Source organism: Tauraco erythrolophus, chromosome 3 (assembly GCF_009769465.1).
Source record: "Tauraco erythrolophus isolate bTauEry1 chromosome 3, bTauEry1.pri, whole genome shotgun sequence".
Taxonomy (NCBI): domain Eukaryota; kingdom Metazoa; phylum Chordata; class Aves; order Musophagiformes; family Musophagidae; genus Tauraco; species Tauraco erythrolophus.
Window position 1 is genome coordinate 74,453,487 of NC_141467.1, and position 23,918 is coordinate 74,477,404.

Sequence of the window (23,918 nt, forward strand, 5' to 3'; positions counted from 1 at the left end):
AAAACAAGAAAAATAGAAAACCATTAAAAAAAACAGTTAAAAATATCCTAAATACAACATCAGATAGCAAAAAATCTCCAAACTTGAGACATATTCTTCTTACAAGAAAACACACTGTGTTTTCCTGCTATTGATAACCCTTTGAATGTAGAAATGAGTGGATGTAGTTTCATGTCGTGGGTTGTGCTTAGGTCATGGGCTTGTCTCAAATGACTTATGTCAACCAGAAAACAAACAAACAAACAAACAACTTGTGTGAGGGTGGAGAGGGTGGAGAAGGGTATAATATCTCCTCCTATCCTCAGGTATATTTGCAGAGGTGAAAAAAACCCAGAAGTGAAACAAATGTGCAAGTCTGATGGACATCAGAAGGCTGGTGGGGATTTTTTGCCTTTTATTTTCTTTTTTAATGGAAAATGGCACATTTCCAGGGTGAAAACAAGAACCTTGTTTTCATTGGTCTGTCTGAGAAAATTGGTAGCAGCTATATATTTCATATGGTTTATGTTAGCCTTCAGCACTTCACCATATAAAAGGAGAGAAATCTTTCAGGGAAGGAAGTCTGCAGGAAAACTGCATATGCAGAGTAGATCAAAGAGTAGAAATTTAGTCAAAGTAAGGTGAGCTTCACCTCACAAATTAAGACACTCAAGTCAAGATGTCTGCACATAAGGTTGAATATACTTGCCTGAACATAGGCATCTTGAGACATCAGAGGTTACCAAGGCATATAGATGCCAGCAAGTATGGATCTATGAGGAAGCTGTATCTTTCTGGAACAGGGCTAGGATGCAGGAGGGATGCTCCAGATTGTTTTCTCTAGCACTATATACTTACTTTTAAGCAACTGAATCACTAGGTGTCTACATAAAAATTACTTGTTTAAACCATCATTATACCTAATGGTGATGCAATCATTGACAACATGTAGGTCTGTTGTAAGGTGATGTGAATATATCTCTAAACTCCGTTGTCTGTGTGTAATACGTACTTAGACACCTAGTACATAAACAAGCACCTACATGTAGACACTTAAGTGTCGAAATTTGTGAGCTGAATCCTACCCTTTATCTATGGAGATTTATATAAAGTATTGTTTATATCAGAATGTGAAATTCAAGGTTTCAATGACACAGATAAAAAAGAACTTCACATATTCTTGAATATACAAATCTCCATATATGAAAGAGTTATCTGTCAACTTAATGGTTGCCTAGTGACTTGATTTTATTTTATTAATCGAATGTGAATTTCAGGTAATATTTGTGGGATGCATTTGGATTAAAAATAATCAAAGAGAAAATAATTACCTCAAGTTCCACATAACATTTTTATATAAATGTCAGCTCAAATCCAATGTTAAACAACCTCTGATATTTTTGTGAAGAGAATAAGAGTGCAGGGGTTCCTATTTGCAATGGTAGACTTTCCTGAATGATCCGTTTTTATCAACAGCTTGTTGCAAGTGAAAAAAAATTAGGAGAATGTAATGATGCTTATAAAAAATGATGTCAGGAGATTTCTGGGATTTAGGAAGTGCGTAACAAGAGACCTCAGTCAACCCCAATGAAAAGTTTCATTTCACAGGAAATACGGGAGAATTAAGTGAATGTTTCAGAGCTGCTCAGTTCAGACTCTCATTTTCCATTCCAGATATCTTGCAAACAGGCACAGTTCTGGGGCATCTCATGTCACAGGTCAGTGCTTCAACCCTCAGGTTGCAGAGTAAATGACTGATTCTTACTTAGGTCTCAGCTATACCCCAGATTTCTGCTCTAGTCAGTATGGAGAATAAAGCATGATCCAGCATGAATACACCTGTGCAAGAAAAAAAAAAACAACCCGCTCCTAAATTGCACCAAAAACTTTATATTTTCTTTTTTTTTTTAAATAGAAAGGCAAAGTACAATTGATACAAAATGGAGTCAATAAGAACAATTTGCCACTGTAGCATTTTTTGCATTAATCAAACATCTTTGTTGTGGATATACATTTCCTCTCTCCTTTTGGAAGCTGTTATACTTCATAAAATTACTGCAATATTCATTGGATGAAAGGAAGAGGGGCTTACATTTGTCCAAAGGCTGAAGGTAGTAGCCTTGAATATCGCAAACTGAAATTTGTGTTTGTGGCTACCTTAGAGTGGTGGAGTGAAAATGCCCGACTTTGGGTCTCCTACTGGTTAACAAGACAGTGACTGTTCTGAGGTGCTTCCTCTCACTAGCTCATCTATTTCTCTTTTTGCTTTAGTGCTAGAAAGTCTTATTCCATTGAAACTAGAGTGGACATTCAAAGTGGCAAAGTGGCAAAAACGGTCTTGACTCTTCGTATTTCCACCTGGTCTGGCAAACAGCTCTAAATCATACCCAAAGGACCTAGTAATCATCCATCCCCCTGTACTCGGCACTGGTGAGAACACACCTCGAATACTGTGTTCAGTTTTGGGCCCCTCACTACAAGAAAGACATTGAGGTGGTGGATCGTGTCCAAAGAACAACAAAGCTGGTGAAGGATCTAGAGCACACATCTTATGAGGAGCTGCTGAGGGAACTGGGGCTGTTTAGCCTGGAAAAAATGAGGCTGAGGAGAGTCCTTATTGCTCCCTGGAAAGGAGGTTGTAGTGAGGTGGGTGTCAGTCTCTTCTGCCAAGTAACAAGTGATAGGACAAGAGAAAACAGTGTCAAGTGATGCTAGGGGAGGTGTAGATTGGATATTAGGAAAAATGTCTTCACCGAAAGGATTGTCAGGCATCGGAACAGGCTGCCAGGGAAAGTGGTTGAGTCACCATCCCTGGAGGTATTTAAAAGACATATAGATGTGGTGCTTAGGGACATGGTTTAGTGGTGGACGTGGCAGTGTTAGGTTAACGGTTGGACTTGATGATCTTAAAGGTCTTTTCCAACCTAAATGATTCTATGAGTTTATGACTTCAAGCAGCAGAGTTTCTTTGTTCCCCAGACTGAATCATTGCTCATTAGCCTTATCTTTAGTAACAATTTCCCTTTCTCATGCTGTGCAGGCCCAGTGAATCTTAGGTAATATGACTTCAGGCTCAGTACAGTAGTTATGCACACATCCTGTGGTAGATTTATTAAGATACATGAAGATGAATCTCAAGGGCAGCACACACAAGCTTGGGCAAGTCTCTTTTACAGATTCCCTTTTAATGCTACCATTTCAAAGGACCATTTTTCATATGCAGTCATAAATTTCCAAAAGATTATTTCATTAAAAAAGTGAGAATTAGGTCAAATATGGGATTTTGGAGCCCAGTTATGCAATATACAACAGTCGCATTGTCTCTTATTGGTTATAAAGATCGTAAATTTACAGGACAACATGGACATGGAAAGAAGGCAGGGTCAGGGAGTTTCACATGTGGATGTAGCAGTGCCACAAGCTGTTACATAGCTGCTTTTGCTTTGAGTATTACTGTGCCTCTTGATGCTGTTGTAGTAATGACCAAAGTTTTCATCATCATATCTGATTAGTCTTTTTGGTTTCGAATAGCTTTTCTTATTGAAGTAACTGGCTGGTTTTATTGCTACCATTAACCACCAATCCCATTCTTTCCCTTCTCTCATTCCCAAACACAAAAACCCCCACACTTCACACCACAGCAAAAGTGTTTAAAAAAACATATAATTTTTAAAAGTTTAATTTTAAAAGTTGAGAGAAAATTCAACAAAATATTTGTTAAAATGTTCAGCTATCGCTTTCTGATAACTTCTGTGACTAGAATAGTGACACCGTGTTAGCCAATGCTTATAGATTTATGCAATAGTTTTTCTTTCCAAAATGTTGCAGAGGCAGCTCAGGTGAAGCCAACTCCTGTCTAACATCACGAGATTTTTAGAAGCCACAGCTATCCAAATAAAAAAATCTTCAAAACCTTTTAAAATAAAATAGTTTAGATGGAAGAATAAAGACTGATACTGAATCTGCAGCAATTTAGATTTATTCTATTTCAGTGTTGAGTTTTTACTTTGTCTAGAAAACAACAGAAACACTATTGTTGTGGGTTAGGCTGATCCGGCAACTAAACCCCACGCAGCTCTCCCACTCCAGTAAAATGGAGAGGAGAAAAATACGATAAAAGAGCTGAGGGTCAAGACAGGAACAGAGGAGCACCCACCAACCACGGTCCCGGGCAAAAGAGGCTGTTTTCTTAAAGCAAAGCAGTTTATTAACAGCTACCTACAAGGAGAAAAGCAAACAAAAATGGTTACTTGAGAGGATAACAAGAAAACAAGGCCAGGTCTTAAAAGCAACACCACTCCTCCCCTTTGCCTTTTCTTCCTGGCTCTACCTCCTCCTCCCAGAGGCGCAGGGGGCAAGAAATGGAGGAGTGCAGGTCAGTTCATTCCATGTTGTTATGGCCGCTTCCCGTAAAGGAGAAGGAGTCCTTACACCATTGTCCCTTGCTCCAGGGGATCCCCTACTCATGGGAAAACGTGAGGCCCTACCCGCTGGGAGGCAAATCCTTACCCCATTGGATTGCCCCGAGTGCGGGCTTTACCAGTCTTGGACTGGCGTGGGTCATCATACAGACTTTAAATGCGCTCTGGCGTGGGTCGTCATATCGACCTTAAATGCGTCTCCGTACAGACTTAAAATGAGTAAATGCGCCTCGACCTGTGCCCATGATTCACAATAGTCTCAGGCTCAGGCATCTCCTTTAACAAAACACCTCCCCATCGGCGGGGGTTGTCCCATGGACTCTAGATGCGTACCGTACTCAGGCTCTGGCATCTCTTCTCGACATGGATCCTCCACGGGCTGCAAGTGGGTCTCTGCTTGCTCCACCAAGGGCTGCTTGCAAAGGGGCTGCTCACAAGGGGGATTCAGCTATGGCACACGTTGTTCCATTCCATGTTCACTGACCTAGATGATCTGTGTGGCCGTTTCTCTCAGATCTCAGTCTTTTCTGGGTGAACTTGGCCCGGTGGGCACCCCAGGAGCGGGGCGCTCCCCGAGTTCCCCAAGCAGCTCCGTCAGGGCCATTCTCAACGGAGCGGGCACCAGTCCGCACCAGCCCGGCCAGGCACCGGGAGTGGGGGCCGTGCCCCCCTCCCTTCTCCTTGCTCCTGGGCAAAGGCACACCTTTCCGGTTCCTTTGTCCCGACGTAAATAGGGCAATTCGCAGAGGCGCCGATTGGCTCAAGCCCTGAGGGGGATGGGAGTCCGGTGTGATGGGCAGCTTCTGCCACCCGGACCTCCCCCCCCACTTCAAACCATGACACCTGTGTTGCAAAACGTGACTGGCGGTCACATGTTGAAGAGCAAAATTTAATTCTAGATATATGTGTTTTTTCAATATGCGAACTTGTGATAGACAATATGTTCAACCCACTTCATAATAAAGAATAGACTGATATAAAGATAATGAGAAGGGTAGATTTTTAATCGTTATCTTTTTATTCAATACAGAGTTGGTCCTGAATATAATCATACGGATAAAGAAAGTCTGCTTTTTTTGAACAAGAAATGGATTACTTTTTTTTTTCTTTACTGACCCTGTTTAGCACTTTTTGGAAGTTTCATTCCTGCAGAAAGAATTCTCTTCTACAGAGAGAGCAGCATTTTACCATGGAGACTCAGGGTTATTTGAAGCACTAAGAATTGTTTGTGTTTCTGTCATGAAATGAAAATGGTTCTGAAACTAGAATATCACCTTGAAAAGGTGAATAGACTTACTTGTTAATAACCGTTTTCAAGAGCTGGACAAAGTGTCCAAGAAGGGTACGTTGGAGCAAGAGAAATCTCCAAGGAAAATTTTAGCCAACTCTAACTTCTTACACCTAAAATCTCCTCAGGATATTAATAGCACTGTATTCACCACAGGCAGCACACTGGCCCACGGAAACAGCAGAGCACAGAAACTGAGAGAAAAGTTAATTCTGCTCCTGATCTTGCCATTACATCTAATAGGATAGCAAGGCAAAATACATTAATTGCTATTCTAATATAACAATGAGTAAAGAAAATTATAGGGTACTTCCTGAAGTAGTTAGATATGGAACTGAAAAATCAGTCTTAACTGGGCTACTCATGTAACATGAGACTTGTGTCTGTAGAAGTCAGAGGTCATAGCATTTCCCTGCCTCAGTTTCCTTGTTTTTATGGTGAGGACATGATCTTTATTTATTCCTCCTTAAAACTGTTGCAATGATGACTTCACTAGTAGTCACAGATGACTATAAACAGCTGAAGGACTATGAAAATACAAAGTTTTTGCTTCTGTTATTGTGTTGTATAATATATTGTTCTCTCATCCTCCCTACTATTAAGTATCAAATGCAATTTGTATAATAAATGTATTATGACTTTAATGCATGCTATTATAACTTTAGAAGCCATAACAATGTGCTTTACTTGCTTCATAAATATACATAGGTAGCTAGATTTAAACCCTTCTTTTTATTAAAGTGAGGGTGGACAATAGTTTCCCTTCAACTTTCTGGTTGTGTGCCAGCACAGAGCTTTCCTGGGGCCTTCTCCTGGAGTTAAAATGTTCTTAATCCTGGACTTGGGAGCGGCATTATCTCCCAAATAAGTACGTCTTCTCCATTAAACCCCTGCATCTCCCCTTATTTTCAAGATTAAGCAGAATCTTTCTACAGAGGCTAACAATTCCTTTTTATTTAAAGACAAATGAAACTCAAACACCATAAATATCACAGGGAAAACAATGCAACCCAAGCTATTTTGTATGTTTATGGCCTCATATATATTTATAGTTCTGCACAATTTTTTAATTACTTCTGTTATTAAACTTCCTTATAGAAGCAGTAAGATTTTGTGAAGAAAAAAAAAAGTTTAACATTTCATAGCAAAAATAACCTTCAGCAACCATCTGACATGTCTCAGCTTGCTTTGAGTGTGCTTCAAAGGAAAACGTCAGTGGGCAAAACTTGGAAATCTCAGATGTCTTTTAACCTTATCCCCAACTTAAGACTTCAGATAGCTAGAAAGGTTTCTGGCTTTAGCTGACCATTTTCTGTGCAAGCAAAGAGAAAACAGGGAAAACAAAGTGAAAAGTATCATAAGAAAGCTGAATGATGTTTTCTCTTTTTATTTTTAGCTTTGTCTGCTTTGTGGGAACTGATGGATGCAGGGGGCGATAAGCTTGCCTCCTGCCTGTGAAAGGCAACAATTGCATTTGGTAGCAACGTGGCGGGCACCAAAAGGGCTTGCCAAACCGTGCCCTTGTGTTATGTTACCTGAAATTCCTCCTCTGATTCAGAAAATATCCTTGCTTCACACTTTCCAGATCACTGTATTGTAAGAAAGGGAGATTGTAAGTGTGGTAATTAGAGACAATGATATTACTAACAAGATATAGAGAGAGAACCACATGTTCACACTAATGCAAAGGCCCTTTTTAGATATATATTACTGCATTAAGGAATATCACCAATTTGACTCATAGACCATCTTCCAGGCAAATTTTCATACAATTTATGGTGTACATATAAGTCAGCAGAAGTCATAAGTCTTAGATTGCTCACTTCATCAGATTAGTCTATGACTTTCTATAGTTAAAGTAGAAGAGCAGTGGTATCAATTCTTCATAAATACATTAAAATTTCATTCTTACTCACTGATTTCAAAACTGTCTATCAAGACCAAAAATGGTAGATTTTTTCTGCACATAATTGTGAGACACAAGTTGTTTTTTTGGTATGCAAGGTGATACTATTGCTATTTAAATTGTGTGTCTGTTGAAATGCAGATAATAGTGAATCAACAGCTAATAACTGATCAGCATCTTCAAGATCTTTGTTAAGAAGTGGTATCCCTCTGTTCTTTGACCTAAAGGAATTCTTTCAATGAATGCTCTTACTTAAGAAGCTTTTAACTGAGAAAAAGCCATTAGAGCAGACTGTAGTTAAGTATACATTTGGCAGCTAAGAATTCTTGCACATGACGGTTAGGAGAATATGCAACACAGATCCCTACAGATTCATCCCGAAAACTGCTGAAACTGTGGGAAGTCTGTCATTATCATGTAGCAATTTGGGCTCTGCACCAAATGAGAAAATTCCTTTCAATGTCTGCATGCTGCAATCATATTAAGTTGATTATGTGTTATGGAATTTAGGTGCTTGCTTAAAGTTGCTTGCTCGAAGTTATCACTGTTACATGAAAAATGTTAGTGAGAGAAGAAGGGGACTAGGCTTTCCAAGGTAAAATGAACAAGACAGTGGTAAGACAGTGCAGTAAAAGAAACTGCTGTGCCAGGGAGTGGCCCACAGGGATCTCACCAGAATCGGCTTTAATTAATGTTCCAGTCCACAACCCTTGTACAAAAGCTGAGATCTGATAGAGATTGCTAATAGCATAAGGCTACCCTTTATCATTTTAACTCAAAGGAATACATCATAAATGAAATGAATGACATTGAGGACTGGAGAAATAGAAATGGCCTGAAGTATAATAGTCTAAAAAAGCAAGGCCAGGAATGTGGAGTTACCTAATGAAATCTATAATTATAAATTAGGTGTTTATCAGTAATAGATCTCTGAGAAAGAAGGGGACCTCTGGGGCATCTCAGAAATACTATCAGGCACAAATATTTTGCAGCTGTGGGAAAGATGTAAGTAAAATTTATCAGAGATGTTTTCAATGGAGTGAGAATGCAACAATACCTACTGACCAGCCACAGGTGATGCCTCATCTTAAATACAATGCCTTTGCTTATGAAATCTGATTTCAAATGGGAATAAGTGCAGAGAAGGGCTGCAAAACTGATCACAGGGAGACAGAACCTATGATACCAGGTGAGTGTGAGAGGGATTGTTTCATTTAACCTGATAAACTGGAGGCTGAGAAGGGAGAGAACTCTAAGGAAAGAAAAAAAAAATAAACCCAAAAACTTCTGAAATATAATTTAGCCTGGACATTAGAAGAAATGCATATAGAATGGCCCAGAATGGATTTTGTTGGGAAATTAGATACCGGATCATTAAATCAGTGGGATTCTGGAAATGCTCCCCAGAAAGTAATGGAAGAAAAAACCTAACTACTCTCACAGTGCTAGAGCTGGAATCTGCAAGGAATGGCACTTACTTTCTCTTGTGATCAGCAGGAAGCTGGGTGTGCTTTGGGGAAGCCATTTTCATCTCAATGTGGGAACAAGTAGGTGGCGAATTCATCCACAGATGACGAAGTCAGTATATCATATGTTTCTTGGGGTAGTTACTTGTATGTTTTAATAGGGATTGAGAAGAAATTTGTGAAGATGAAGCAGTTTAAGGTTGAAGTTTTTTATTTCCTTTCCTCGTAGTATCAAACATAGATTATTTTCACAATATTTTGCAAGCTGGTGATACTGCACTGCTCCAGTGTGTTCAGAAGTCCTCCAAAGTTAAACATCTGCTACCATAGCGGTAGCATACTGATTTCCCAAATCCCAGAGATTCAAGACAGCAGATGGAGACTACATCTCAGCAGATGAGATCACTTTACGTATCATGGCCCTTTTTACCTAACAAGATTCATAATTGCAATGAAAAAGTGCTGATTTTTAAAATCAACATTTTCAAAATGCCCTAAACTGTCCAATGCTGAACTTAACTTACAGCTGAACAGCTACTTCTATAAAGAAAATCTGTGAAGTGATATATAATTCCATTACTTCATCAGTTCTTTCATCCTTTCATCTATGACACAACCAAACCCATAAATTTGCAGAAATAAATATTTGTCCGTATTTAAAAAGGAAAAAAGGAGTAACTGAATATTTCTAAATAAAATAGAAAAAATATGAGTGAAAGATCACTCTAATTTTTAATTCAAATTGAGACTGTCAGTATCAAAGTGGCTTCTTCCAGCAAGATGTGTAACAAAAGAGAATGTACAATTCTAAAAGATGGTCACAAGCCTATTAGCCGAATATGGCAAAATGGTCTTGGCACAGCCAGCCTCACATATCTGGAAATTTAAGTAGTCTCAACACAGGAAAAATAGTCTACTAAGGCTTCAGTGACTGTTGTTATGGTAAAATAAGTCTTTAGTGTGGTTGGTTTTTTACACCTTTTTTAGCTAGTAAATTTACTTCTCAATGACAGTTTATTTCCTGAGGCTCAAAAGTCAATGTCAGAAAATGCCATTTGAAATTTTTGAAAGTCCACTTTAACTGCCTTTTAAGGAACTTGACTAGCACAGAAAATATGGAACAGCTATTAAACCACTGTTCCCCTAATAAACATTAATTATAAGACAGCAGGTGATTAATCATTGATAATGAGCTATAGATGACTTTTAATGGTCAGCTAATAGTGTCATGGTCCTTTAATACTGAAAATAATTAAAATTAATAACAGATTGTACGGTGAATATGCATGATAAAAATGTGCTTACAGTATAAAAAGCAGGCACACAAATATAGGAGGAATATCTTTCCTTATGACCATGACACTTTAGTTCAGTGCTTAGAGCACTTGCAAGGGGAGAAGACCTGAATTATTGTCCCAGTTTTAAGGACCATTTGAAACAGGTCTTGGCTTCAGGTTATAACTTACCACTGTTGTTTTTTCCTCTAAAGGTGAAAGTCCTAACCAGCATACTGCAGCTATTCTCTCTCGTTTTTCTTCCTGGCATAAAAAAAATCTTTATTTATAGCATGGAGAGTGAATCTCTAATAGGAAAGAAATCTTCTCCATCATCTTTCCACTTCTGGAACAACCTATATATATAATTGCTAAGGCATGCTTTTGAAAACAGAGATATGATTTCAAATCTCTCCCTGACCTTTACTTCCTAAGTGGCAGCAAGTGTGATACTCTTCTGTAAGGTTCTATCTTTTGGGGAGAAAAAGGGCAGCAGCTCTTTAACAGAAATAGAGTTATGGTGCTGAAAGGGGCTTCAAATCCATTAATATTGAGAAATATTTTGCACCTTTATATTGTTCAGAACAAAAGTGCTTGCCTGCACATCCTGTCCTTTTGGGTCTCTTCAGCGCCCTAGCACTCAGCTGGCTGACTGCTATAAACCAAACTCTTCCCATGTGCACTGTGTTACCCTGAAGATTTGCCCAGTCTGGTAAATTCTTTCCAGTCCCATAGGCACAAAGCACAGCATGGTTGGCATCTACAGGGCTAGATTTTCTCCTGAAACAAGTCTAAGTATGTCCTCTCATCCGTACTGACTGATTCCTTGAATACAACATCTACCAAACTGTATTTGGCATTGTTGGGAAACTGCTAGTTTGCCCAGGCCAAAACCACATTCGGGAGTGCACTAATAACTGAGTCGTACAGGCGATTGCAGCACGGTGCTTGAGCCCATGTCCTGCTGAGCATTACAGATTCTGCGGCCAGGACCTACACATTAGGTCTTACCATGCTGGTATTAAAATAGGTTTTTCAAGGAGCCTCTTCACCATTAGTAGACAAATTCATAATTAGTATTTGTAATGTTAAAGCCGTATAGAAAAGCAATTTGCTGAAGGTAAGAAAATTCATGACAATTTGGGGAATAAAGTTTTGCGAATTTTGTTTGTAAAAGCCACCAATAACTATAGAGTTTTATATGTCAAGAACAAAAGAATCAGTTCATCAAGATGGGAACAGATGTGAGTTCAATCTCTAAGTTGTCTTGATTTTGCAATAAATTTCCTACTTTACACTGTCCCCTTCTGTTTTTTCAGCCCCTGTCTACATGTCATGTTGTCATGCCATGTATTAAATGCTGATCAGTTGAACGTTTACACAGGTGAGCAGCTTTGCAAATGCCAGCAGCCACAATTAAGTAAATTTGGCTGCCCATGTGAGTAGTCTCTTGCATTTGCAAGCTTTTCTGAGAGTTCACATGAGATTGAAAGGTTTTTGCAAGTGATGCAGTAACTGTGAAACTTCAGGTTTTATTCTAATTTTACAGAAGGGCTATTCCATTCACATCAGTGGAGCTACTTCCACTTTGAAGTTATGTAGGCAAAAGGGGCATGGTGTTCAGTATTTTTCTGGGTGCCTTACAAACAGATTATGTAATAGATTTTTAATAAAAACCTCAGTCATCTAGTTTAATTAAGAAATCACATAGAACACCACAGAATTAGTGTTATTGATTTTTACTACTTCTTCATTTGCCTTTTGTATTAGCAAAAGATTCTTAGTAATTGTAAACGAGCAACTTGAAAAGGTCTTAGAAAGTAGGTGAGAAAGGAAAGGACGAAAGAAAACCTGGGAATGAGATGTAGGGAAGAAGCAGAAGGAGGGAAAAAAAAAGAAAAATATAAAGAAAACAAAGAAAGAGAAGAGGAGACTGGGATAAGAAAGGAAAGAACATAAAAACAGGAAAGAGAAGAAGTAGAAAGATGAGATCTACAGTAATCATCTTTCAGGTTGTGTTCCACTGGATTTTTGTTCTTTTTTTTTTTTAAAAAAAACAATGCATTGTTCATTTATCAATAGACTAAAACTAAAAATAAAAGGCAAATGTGAAATATAAAAAAAGCTTTAATATCACTTTTCAACTGATAGTGTTTACAGTTACAGCTAATGTCCTTAAAGTCAAATAATGAAATAATAATGTTGCATTTAAATATGCCTTGACAGTAAGCTTAGGATAATACCCTTTTAATAACAAAAGGACAAATTTTTTCAATCACAACTGAACGTAAATGATAGAAAATCAGTCATGATGTTGCCTTGGCAAAAGGACTATTTTCAGGCTGAAGATTTGGAAATATGACATATTTTTAATATTATTAACAGTAATAATAAAAATCTTTGTGATTAAAGATGACTTCTTACAAGGACATCTGGGTCATTTGAAATTTTCAAAAAATTGTAGTGTTTTCGATGACAGCTCGTATGAGCTTGCTGCCAGATTTCAGATGAGACTGAAAACCAACCTTCTGACTGTTTGTAGTCACTAAAGAGCAGAAGATACTTTTTGGAAGAGTTACACTGTAGAGCACCCGCTGTGCTGGCCACATTCCAACATGGAAAATTACATTCTGCCTACTGACAATCGCTTCCTCTATTTCAAAAGGCAAGTCCTGTTTTTTTACCCACTGTCCTAGATATTAGACATGTGGCTAACTCGGTGTGTGATTCTAAATCCATCACACGCTTATCTACCTTGCTGAATTGTCACCCTGGTCCATTTATTAACTCTATTAGAGAAGCGTCCCATTTTAAATCACTGGGATGGCAATTTAGCTTCTGTATAAAATACAAGAAAGTATTACATGTAAAATTCAGATCAGAATTTTAGAAGCTAATAATTCAGGAAAGTGACACGCTAGGTTTCTTGTATGAATGATATCTCCATCTCAGTATACTTTTCTTGTATCCTGTGAAGCACATTTACATACATAGATAAGATGCTCTTCCTTAAAACAGCTGAGCATAGTTTTAGGCACCTGCAAAACTCCGTCAACTTTGAGCTGCAGATATACAAATTGCATTTATTATTTATAAAGAGGAAGGATGTGGATTTTAAAAACTCAAATTACGTTATTTGTCTTCTGCCACCACTGAAGCTGGAAGAGGTTTAGGATAACTTTGAACCCTTCCACAAATACCTCGATTGCAAAAGCAAGTGATTAGAACTTTCTTAACCCTTTTTAAGGACAGTCGTGTTGAAACAGAACCTGTCTTTTCAAGTGATACAGTGAATGTCAGTGGAAAGGATAATTCATATGTGCAAACCAATAGAGTAGTGTACAGCTCCAGCAATCCCAGAGCTCAAGAGGCAGGAGCTACAGCGATTTGTCAAAGCAGAGTGGGATCCTACAGGGGAAACAGCAAAATACAGTGAGATCATTGGTTTAGTAATAGGGCTTCAATTAGGACAGGATTGTTTTTTCCTTATTTTACCTTGTAATTATATAGAACATCCTTGAAAAGATTAAGTGCTGTGTTAAATTCTGCATTTTTGCTTAGCTGAAAGTAACAACCGTACATGTGTTCAGATGAGCAGATAATTTAAAATCTCATCATCCGACTCATGAGTCAGGACTTCAAAGATGGAAATCAGTCAGATTCTGCTTCATGTTCAGGCATATAATTTTTGCAATGGAAAGAGACATAATGCTTCCATAGCAATACATTAAATACATCAGGTCCAAGCTTCAAGAACTACTGACATAAGTTTAACAGGAATGTTCAACTATTCTTAAGAAAAAAGGTTTTGGTTTGTGTTTCATATATATATATATGCAAGTACATCTGGTATTTCTTATCAATGATTAAGTGAAATTTACTCTATACGCCAATGAAGCTAAAGACAACCCCCCACCCCGCCTTACATATTGTACAAAATCTATTAGTAGATGGACATTTAATAGCTGTACAAGTGTATCTTAATGAACCTAGTATGGTATAGCTTTCCTTGTAATTGCTGACAACGATGTTGCTTTAGGTTTAAGATCATGCATGCTTATCAGAGATGCCATTGACTTGTACTTGTTCTGTTTATTGATTGCTTAATTAGTTTCCAAGATAGCTAATCAGGGACAGATGCAAGTGTTTAAGCATCTCTTGCTGTGTCTTACTCTGAGCACAAAACTGTGGAGCAGCTGTGATTTGAAGAAATGAATTAACCCCACTATACTGAGCTAGTTTGAATCATGGTATAGGGTGCAATGTTGGTGAGGCAATACCGTCTATAGTGTGAAATTAATTTAAGGGAAGCTGGTATGCTGACTCATCCTCCAAAAAAGTAACTGGAAAAAAGGCTTTCTTGCTTTCCAAATGATAGTGCAAAGATCTTTTTCCCTCTTCCTTCTACATTATTGTTTGGTAAATGTAGCCTCTAACAGTCAGAATAAAAAGATTTTTGCTCACAACAACCTCTAGGGATTTCTCTGTAGCAGAAATAAAATCAAGTAAATGTCAACATTTTTAGTAGGGATCGTTATACATCACTGATGAAGCTGAGTAAATAATGGATTGTGGAGGGTGGTATCTGTCTCAGAAATTTTAAAACTCAGTTTAAGCTAACACAATGTTTTGTTTTGATGAAAGCAAAATTCTTAGTTTGAAATTGGCTCTTTTACAGTGATATTGAGTGCTTATCTTGAATAAAATTACAGAAAGTATTGAGAAGAAAAACAGTTTCAAGCTAAAAAATCCAAACGTTTTTGGATGAAAAGACTGATATTGCATATATAGATTTGCTGAAAGAATGTATTCCTTATTAAATAGTTCAGCAAAACTGACACAAATTCACATTATTTGGGCTTATTGAATCTACTTTATAAAACAAAGTGCTTGGTGTAAAGGCAGCACACAGCTCTACCCATAATAATACTAATATCATATACAAGAATAGTTTGGCTGTCTAAGCATCAACCTAAGGGTAGGCATTCCATATTTAAAATTAGATATTACTATTTCCCATCCTGTTAAAGTCTAAAAAACCCCCCCTCTGTTCCAGTTTTGTCCTGATAATAGAAATGAACCACAGACCTGTTCAGAAAATAATTTTTCTCAGATGTTAATGAAGAATTTGATGTTAAGATAGGAAAGAACATCCACTACTGCATAACTGTTTACATGGAATTCATGCCTTCCAGTGATCTCTGATAGTTTTACCGGGGGTTCAATGTACTTTTTACAATTACTTTTTAAAAGATGATCAGGAAAGCACTGCACATCAGCAGAGAGCTGTCAAAGTTTAACACGTTTTCTAGTCCTTTTCCCAATATAGGCTGAAGAGTTCAGTACTAAAAAGTATGTCTTTATTATCTGAGAAACTGCTCTGCTTCGCTACCCACAGCTGTTTAATATGAGACCAGAGCAATGGTGTTCAAGGTTCCTATTGTATCTGTAGGCAGGAGAGATGCAAAGATTTGCTTGGCCATCAATCTCACATTTAAACTCAAGGGACACTGAACCAACACAGCACTGTAATAGAAGTCAGTGAAGAAGGAAAGAGGAGGGAAAAAAAAATTAAAAAAAAATAAATCTAGAAATCTTTACTAAAAATAATTTGTGACAACTGAGACTTTGAAATACGGAACATCTTAACTGTTGTCAGAAAATCCATATATCATTTTTATTCTCAATAAATATATCAGCCTATGATTAACTTAAACAGGTATATTTTAAATGAACATTTAATTTTTTTCTAATGCAAGGTCATCTATGCACTATTTAGTAATAGTTTATTACTGCTAAAATATTGATTCCTGTATCAATCACCATTTTAAAAAAAAAAGAATAAACTCAGAAGAGAGCATGCCTGAACCTAGTGCTTGAAAGAGGCTCTGCGTGCTAATTTTCACTCACTAGTATTTTGCCTAAAATTCTGAAAGTAATCATAAGGTAATATCAAGATAATTTATGATTTTGAAACTCCTTAAGTTGGGTAGTAATACTTTTTTTGTCTTGAGTTCTACTTTTTCCTGAAGCGTTTCTGCTACTGAAACCACTCAGAATTCAGATTTCATCCTGACTTTCTGTTTGCATTAGGCTCTCCAGAAGCCGTTGCATCTAAAGGAGGAATTTAATATGTCTAGTTGTAGTCAACATCAGGTCTTAACTCTTAATAAAACAACCCTACAGACAAGAGGAGTTTAGAAAAATTCAGAATAACAACTGGGATGTGGATGAACATTTGATCGTATTATTGCTATGGTTCAATAGCTATTTTCTAGAAAATCATCTGACCAACAAATTGATTTTCAAAAATAACCTGCACTTCATTTCTTGATGCAATGAGATCACTCTCCAAGTGATGTTCCGAAAAGTTGAAAAATAGAATATTTGTCTAAACGCGAGTCTAAGATGCTCAGAGTTATCTAAAGGAACATGTCATTAGTTCCCTTAACTTCATAGAAACTCTTCAAAACTATCAGCTTAAAATAGACAAATAAATAGGTTACTTAATAAAGCTGCAACATTTAATTATATCCAACCTAAAATAATCTGAAACTGATAATCAAACTTTTTACCCAACCTTAAAACAACTACAGTCCTACAATATGGATAGACATTCGAGAAGCCAGTGACTTTCTGCTCTCCCTAGTGCCACTCAGGAAGCTCGCGGAGGCGATGATGGCACGAGTGCTTCAGCAAATAGTAGGAACAGCCAAGAACAAACAGTTCCTGGAGTCTCCAGTGGCACAGGCAGTAGCAGGGTAACATTGCCTCCCTCCATTTGCCAAGAGCGTTTCAAAGATGATGTTCCGTATCCTTGGAAATGTCAGGATTAGTTGATTTCCAACGCTGCAAGCCCACGCTTTACAAAAAGTCTTCTACTGTTACACAGTTTAATTTCAAATTTACCCCATGATTCCTGTCCCTGATAGTGGATGCATGCAATAGATTAGATAGCTCTGCCAGAGTGAATTCATGTACGTCTGTTTTTAATTGCAAAAGTGGATTTATTGGTGAATGGCTTTTCTCAGTATGATAGTTACTATTAACTCTGTAGCCTCTGGAAAATCATGCTATCTTTTATTTAAGGTAAAAATAATGCACTAAAAGCAGATGACTTCAAAATTTATTAGACCTTATAAATAAAATTCTTCAGTCTATGCCTAAACAACTGAATATTACCCTTCTATCTCCTCAAACTACTGAATTTTAAGTATTCAGATAAATTTCTTTGCTCAATGGGATTTTTAGAAAGCCACAAGACAAACATCTGTTTGCAATTTGGGCCTGTTTTGCAAAGATTTAATACTGAGAAAGAGCAGAATGAAAAAGAAAAAAAAATTACAGAATTATAGCAACAACTTCATAATGTGGTTTCTTTAAAATCCCAAATGTTTTTTTACTTTTCCACAGTGGAGCAGATAACTAGAAATCTACTTTGGTTCCGATGAAGCAGAAATTGTTCTCTTGCCAAATCCATCTCTTCTAACAGAATGTAAAATTCTGCTTATTTACTGGAGTATAATCACTTTTTTCTTTTGTGCATATGCATCACAGGTGCATTTACCTAGTTAAGAATGAAATCTCATTAAAAAAAAAATGCTTTATTGAGAATGGTACCCTGTTGTCCTTGTAGTTTCTGCAGTGGATATGTCTGGAAGACCTTGTTTTCAAAACTGAATTCTGTAAATGTATTAAACTGTCCAGCTTGTCGTGTGTGGAATCATAAAAGTTTCCAGAGTCGTAACTGTTCAAGTTTCAGTAATGACATAGTCAGTATGTTCAAGAGAAAAATAACAACCTGTTCGTGTAGTCAAATAGCTCTTAATGATCTATACATAATGCAATTTCACACGTTGCTTGCCAGGTGAAAGAAGAACACTGAAGTGTAAAAAATAAAAAACTGAATCTCATGCCCCTCTCCAATCTGCTCAACAAGAAATGCAGGGACAGCAGAAGCAGCACTTGGTGTACAGGTGGTCCTGGGGCTGTTCCAGTCCAACTTCAGGACTGCTCAGCAACTGCTGCTCGGAGCACTCTACAACACTTAGTCAATGCTGCCTAAGCAGCCCAGTTACTATGCACTGAGTTGTGCTAAATATGATGCTGCAGAGAAAAAAAACCTGGGTTTTGGCTGTTAAAGCCCCATCCTCCATTATGCTGAGAAAGCTCAGCTGAATACCCATGGAGATGCTTCTAAGGTCTATTAAGAGGAAACAGCATGAAGCTTGCGGTTGCATCAAAGATACTGTATCAGATCAGTGCTACATAACAAGTTACCACAGTCTTAAATGGTGAAGAAAGAACAGCGTGAATATGGGAGGCTGATATAATTAATGTTTCCACTTTAATAGTTATCGTTTAGAGGGTTTTAGTTTCACAGTATGTAAGTAGCTTAAAGAAATATTTCTCTTGGGTATTGTATTTCTTAGTGTTGACTTATAGGCAATCATTTGCTGAATCAAGTTCTAACACTGATAATGACACTCAAAACTATAAACACGCCAAACTAATTCATATCTTTGATCTTTTTTACTTGTTAGAGAACTATTTTTCTGTGTATTATACTCACTGATTGATTTTTGAAAAGCTTGTTGGTTTCTGTGGAGTCCAACTAACATCCGAGCTTCTTGACAATATGTTTTAAATTATTTTTTTTTAAAAGCAATAACATAGGAACAATCAATTTAAAGTTCAAAAAAGTGCCTTTCTTAGTGTTTGGTTGTGGAAACAAACACCCGTCATGCTCCAAGCAGTTCTGCCTGGGCTCCTTTCAAAGAAATTCTTCCTTTCATGCGAGATGCATGCCAGGCTGCATGCTGCATACTCCATTTATTTGAGACTCTTCTCGGTGGTTCTCATGGTCAGGATAGGTGAAACGGGCACGAATTAAGAAATGCAAAATTCCATCTAAGCACAAGAAAAAAAAATTTCTATTGTGAAGGTGGTCAAACACTGGCACAGGTTGCCCAGAGAGGTTGTGGGGTCTTTATCCTTGAAGGTATTCAAAAGTCACCTGGACATCAACCTGGGCAAATGGTCTAGCTGACCCTGCTTTAGCAGGGGGAGTGGACTAGATGATCTCAAGAGATCCCTTCCAGCCTCAACAATTCTGTGATTAAAATCACAGATATGCTATGATAAACCAGCTGTGAGCTGTGCTGCTTCTAGTTTCTGAAAAAGTTCAATGAGTACCTCCTTGGGGTTGCTGCACCACAACAACCATGCAGCAGCTATTTCATTGTATTTCCATTCTAGTCACATCCGAAAACTTGCTTGCTTGTGAAGCCACTTCCCTCTGTGGATTTTACAAGTAACTGAGATACATAGCAGTATTTGTGTTGAAACTTCATTGATATGAGCACAAGGTGATGGCAAACAATACTAATCTGAAGCTTGCAGCTTTTAAAAGGTACCCACAGTGTATGTCTGTGCCAGGGAGGACCAAGAGGCTAGTTGATCCATAAGGGAGGATGAGCCGGCAGTTGAGAGCAGGTATGGCACAGGCAGGGCAGTGCCCTCCCTGATGATGCATGAGGGCAGGGTGGTAAGAGAAACAGGGTCCACCAACAGTCCCAAACAAGGTGACGTAATGAGTCAAGTCCAAGGTGAGCTCAAGGATCCCTTCAGGAAAGGCAGAAGGCATGGCTGAATGCAAGTCTATTACAGCACAGGTGTAGGGTCTACCCAGGAAACCCACAAACCAGGACAGCAAGAGATAGGTTTGGGCTCAGGGACACCCACGACTGAACTCAAGGCAAGTCTGGGTGTCCAGGCATGAGCTTGAACAAAACCTCTGCACCCACAGGCAGAGAGGGTGGGTGTTAGCAGTATAAACTACTTCCATGTACTGTTCATATTATCAATAATCTGAAACAATTTTCATTAAACCAGTAATTTTGGTAATCGTTTTTGCTGGTTAGAGACAGAAGTATTTATTGATCATTAATGCAATGTATTTATCCTTTTCTTTAGTTTTTTTTCCTCCCTTAAAGATAGTGTATATCTAGTGATTTTCACTTTTCATTTAGCTAGCTGGCAATTCTATTACATACATGTAATTATAAAGAAAATTCTGTATATTTCAGAATATTTTTATTTTTTTCTATTAGTATTGTTATTATTTTGAAACACAGAAGAAGAGAGGTATGAATGAACAGATGAATGTTTGCTTGTCTATTTAAAGCATCTTTTCTGAGCTTCTCAAAATCCCAGCCAAAAGAAAAGCCCTGGCAACAAGAGATAGGATATGCATGAAACCAAATAAAAATCAGGTAATTAAGCACACCATCATTTTCTATGCAGCCAGCAAGAGCCTACTAAAACTGTGAGTCTAAATCCTGTTCAGTAAAAGCAAGTCCTTCCACTGACTTTAGTAGACATAGGTCAAGTCCTGGAGCAGCACAATCTAAACAAATAGAGAAAAGTCTGTTGGCACAGAGATATTTTGATATACGGGGTCCAATTATTCCGTAGATGAGAACTAAAAATTAACTTGTGTGCTGCAGACTCTTCAGTGTGAGTTTTTATTAGATATGAAAAATCTTTTTTTTTTTCCTCTGAACCAGCTTTTCAAGGGCTCTTCTTGTAGCTGTCATGCAGTTTTAATATACAATGAACATTCATTACAGCAACATTAATCTGGCAGACATTACACTTCACGTAATTGCTGCCTGCCTTAATTCCTGGTTTGTCCTTTTGTAAGCATTAATTACATATGTCAACAACAATCAGTTTAGAGTAAGATAATTGCAGGTGTGGAAAAAGGTTCCTCTTAGCAAATATGTACTTGAAAGATAATGTCTTCATAGTATTAGGATTTTATTTACTTCAAGATCTTCCTGAATTTGTTGGACGTCTCTCAGTTTAGCTATATAAACAAAATGGACAGTCCATTATAACTTTTGTATATGTGTTTATCACACTAGCTAACAGATTTGGAATATTTTTTTTTTCATTGCAAACAAGATGCAGATGTTTGATGGTGATTTGGAAGGAACTTATAGATATTGATAGATATTTATTTCACTTTGATATGTTAAAAGAACTACTCAATAATATGCTTTTTTGAAGATAAACCTAACACTTTTTATCAGATTGCCTCAACTGCAATAATTCTGATAAAAATTTCCAGTGTCAATGCCATTGCTCATGTATTTCATCACATAGATGCTCAGCATTCTGTTAGCTATGGATCCTGTGTATTTTTCCAGGTCTACAAGCATGCCCTGCCTCACAAATTTGGCATGACTTTTTTGTTTTTAGAGCCTTGTTTTTTTCATTTGTTTTACTTACAAAGTGAAATCAAGTGTGACTTCATCATCCATGACAGATTTATATAAATTCTGTTAAAAACATAAAGTGAAAGTGAACAAAAAACCTCTCTAGTTGGTTTGATACAGTATTTCATTATTTTTACAGGTAGAAAGCCTCTCCTAGTATCTTCTGCCTTTGCAAATTAGAAATCTTCTTGTGCTATTCCTAGTGGGCGTAGAGGAGAACTGACCACTATTCTGATGTAATAATAAAATTTTGCATGCTGGAAGATTGCTTTCATGTCAGCACTTCATTTCTTTCTCCTTCACAGTGGACATTTCCAGTTTCTTCAGTTTTTCTTCACAGGTTATGTTTTAAAAACTTCTGATAATTTCACATACCTGAGGTTAGTATTAACCTCTCAGATCCCTCCAGTTTGTCTTTGGGCATACTGGAATCTATCTCGTGGCTGAAGCTTCACCAACATCTAGCAAAATGACATAGCACCTCTCTGTTCCTCATGAAACTTTAAACTCGTCAGAGTGACATTAATTTCTCTTGAAACAATAGCACTTTGCTGTTGTTTGACCAATATGCATTTTGTGGGCCAGTATAACTTCAAGATCATTGTATGCTGCACTGCTACATACCTACTTTTGTCCAAATATTTCGTCATCTGCACCAGCTCCCTAGGACTGATTTTTTATTCTTGTTCAGCTCAGCCACTGGCACCACATAGCAAGAGTCCAGAGGGTAGAGCACCAATAGTTGTAGATCTAACCTGCTGTTCTTGAAACAGGGGAAAACAGCTGTTACCTGACAATTAAGAAAAAACAATAATCTGCAAGACTAACTTTGCTTCAAACTACCAGAACCGTCTTGCACCATAGTCATAATATTCTAACAAAGTAAACGATGACTTTTTTAAACATACGTGATTATGCTTATGAGAATGCTTAAAATGCTGTGGTATTTTTTTTTTGCATACACTGAATTCAGACTAAAACTCCAGGAACAACCATAGGGAAAACTTGGGTTTGAACCATAGCATATTCAAAGTCACAAATGGTGAGATTATCAGATACCTCTTTCAGCAGCTAGGTGAATACATTATACATTATAGATAAGTCTGTTTTTTTTTTTTCCTAGAGTTTCCTGGACAGTTTTACTTAAATATTAACTACATAGAAAGAAACATAAATCACTTGTTTGCCATGTGTCTGTCCCCATCTTATGAGCAGTGTATTTGGGGCAGCTGGAAAAGGCTGTTTGAACAATTTCTCTTATGATAACTCATATTGAAATGTCTCAAGCTGACAACGAACTGATTAATCAATGAATATTGATTAAGCTAAAATGGATAGCAACCTTCTTGTAGAAGCTACTTAAAGCATAAAAATATATAGAAGCTCATTATTAAGGCCTTATCAGATTTAAAGTTATGAAGGGATTTTTAAAAAAGATAATTACTTTTTATCTACTCATGTAATCTACCAATGCAGTGCATTAATAAAACATCTAGCACTTTCAGAAAAGGTTGATAATTAGTTGTCGGCACTTAGCTGCTAATGACAGCTATAAAGGATATATTCTTAACTTATATTTTATTCAGGTACTAATGGTTAAAGTTAGAAGTATAATTAGCATACCAGGACATGATGATTCATGCTGTTATTGATTTTGTTGCAGCCAACTTTATGCTTTCATGCCAAAATTGTGCTATTGATTATTTGTGGTTACTGATATGCAACCCTTACATCAGATTTCTGTCTAGATGGCAACAATTTTTATAAAATATTTAATAAGAGTCTCTCCATAACCCGGGAATTTTCTTGAAGCTTAGTTTTACTTGCTTATTTTCGTTTTAGAGACTGTCAGCAATTGAAAAGGCAGTGTGATTTTCTGATTTGGAGACCCTGAATAATCTTTTTCTGGAGGCTATATTTTTCTGAATGATGTTTTAACTATGCAGAGTATCTTATGGAACAGAAGAATTTTAGTATATTGTGTTTATTAACCATAAAGAGGGTGCAGGATACTGGGGGCTGTTAAGTATGTTTCACACTAACAGAAATTTAGCTGGAACAAAGTCACTTAAGCTAGACATCTTGAATGTACAGAATATATTTTTTCTAGTATAGTATATTTAATCCATCAGTTAGCTCTGAGGAATTAAAAGCCAGATGGTCTTTCGTATGGGAAATACCCATGCAGAGGACATCAAAACCTGTCAAATTCTAAACAGGTTTTGCTTTCAGAAAAAAATTGCCTATCCGTGTAGTTAAATATAGTTGAGATCCACCATAGTCATCTTTCTGAAACTGGGAG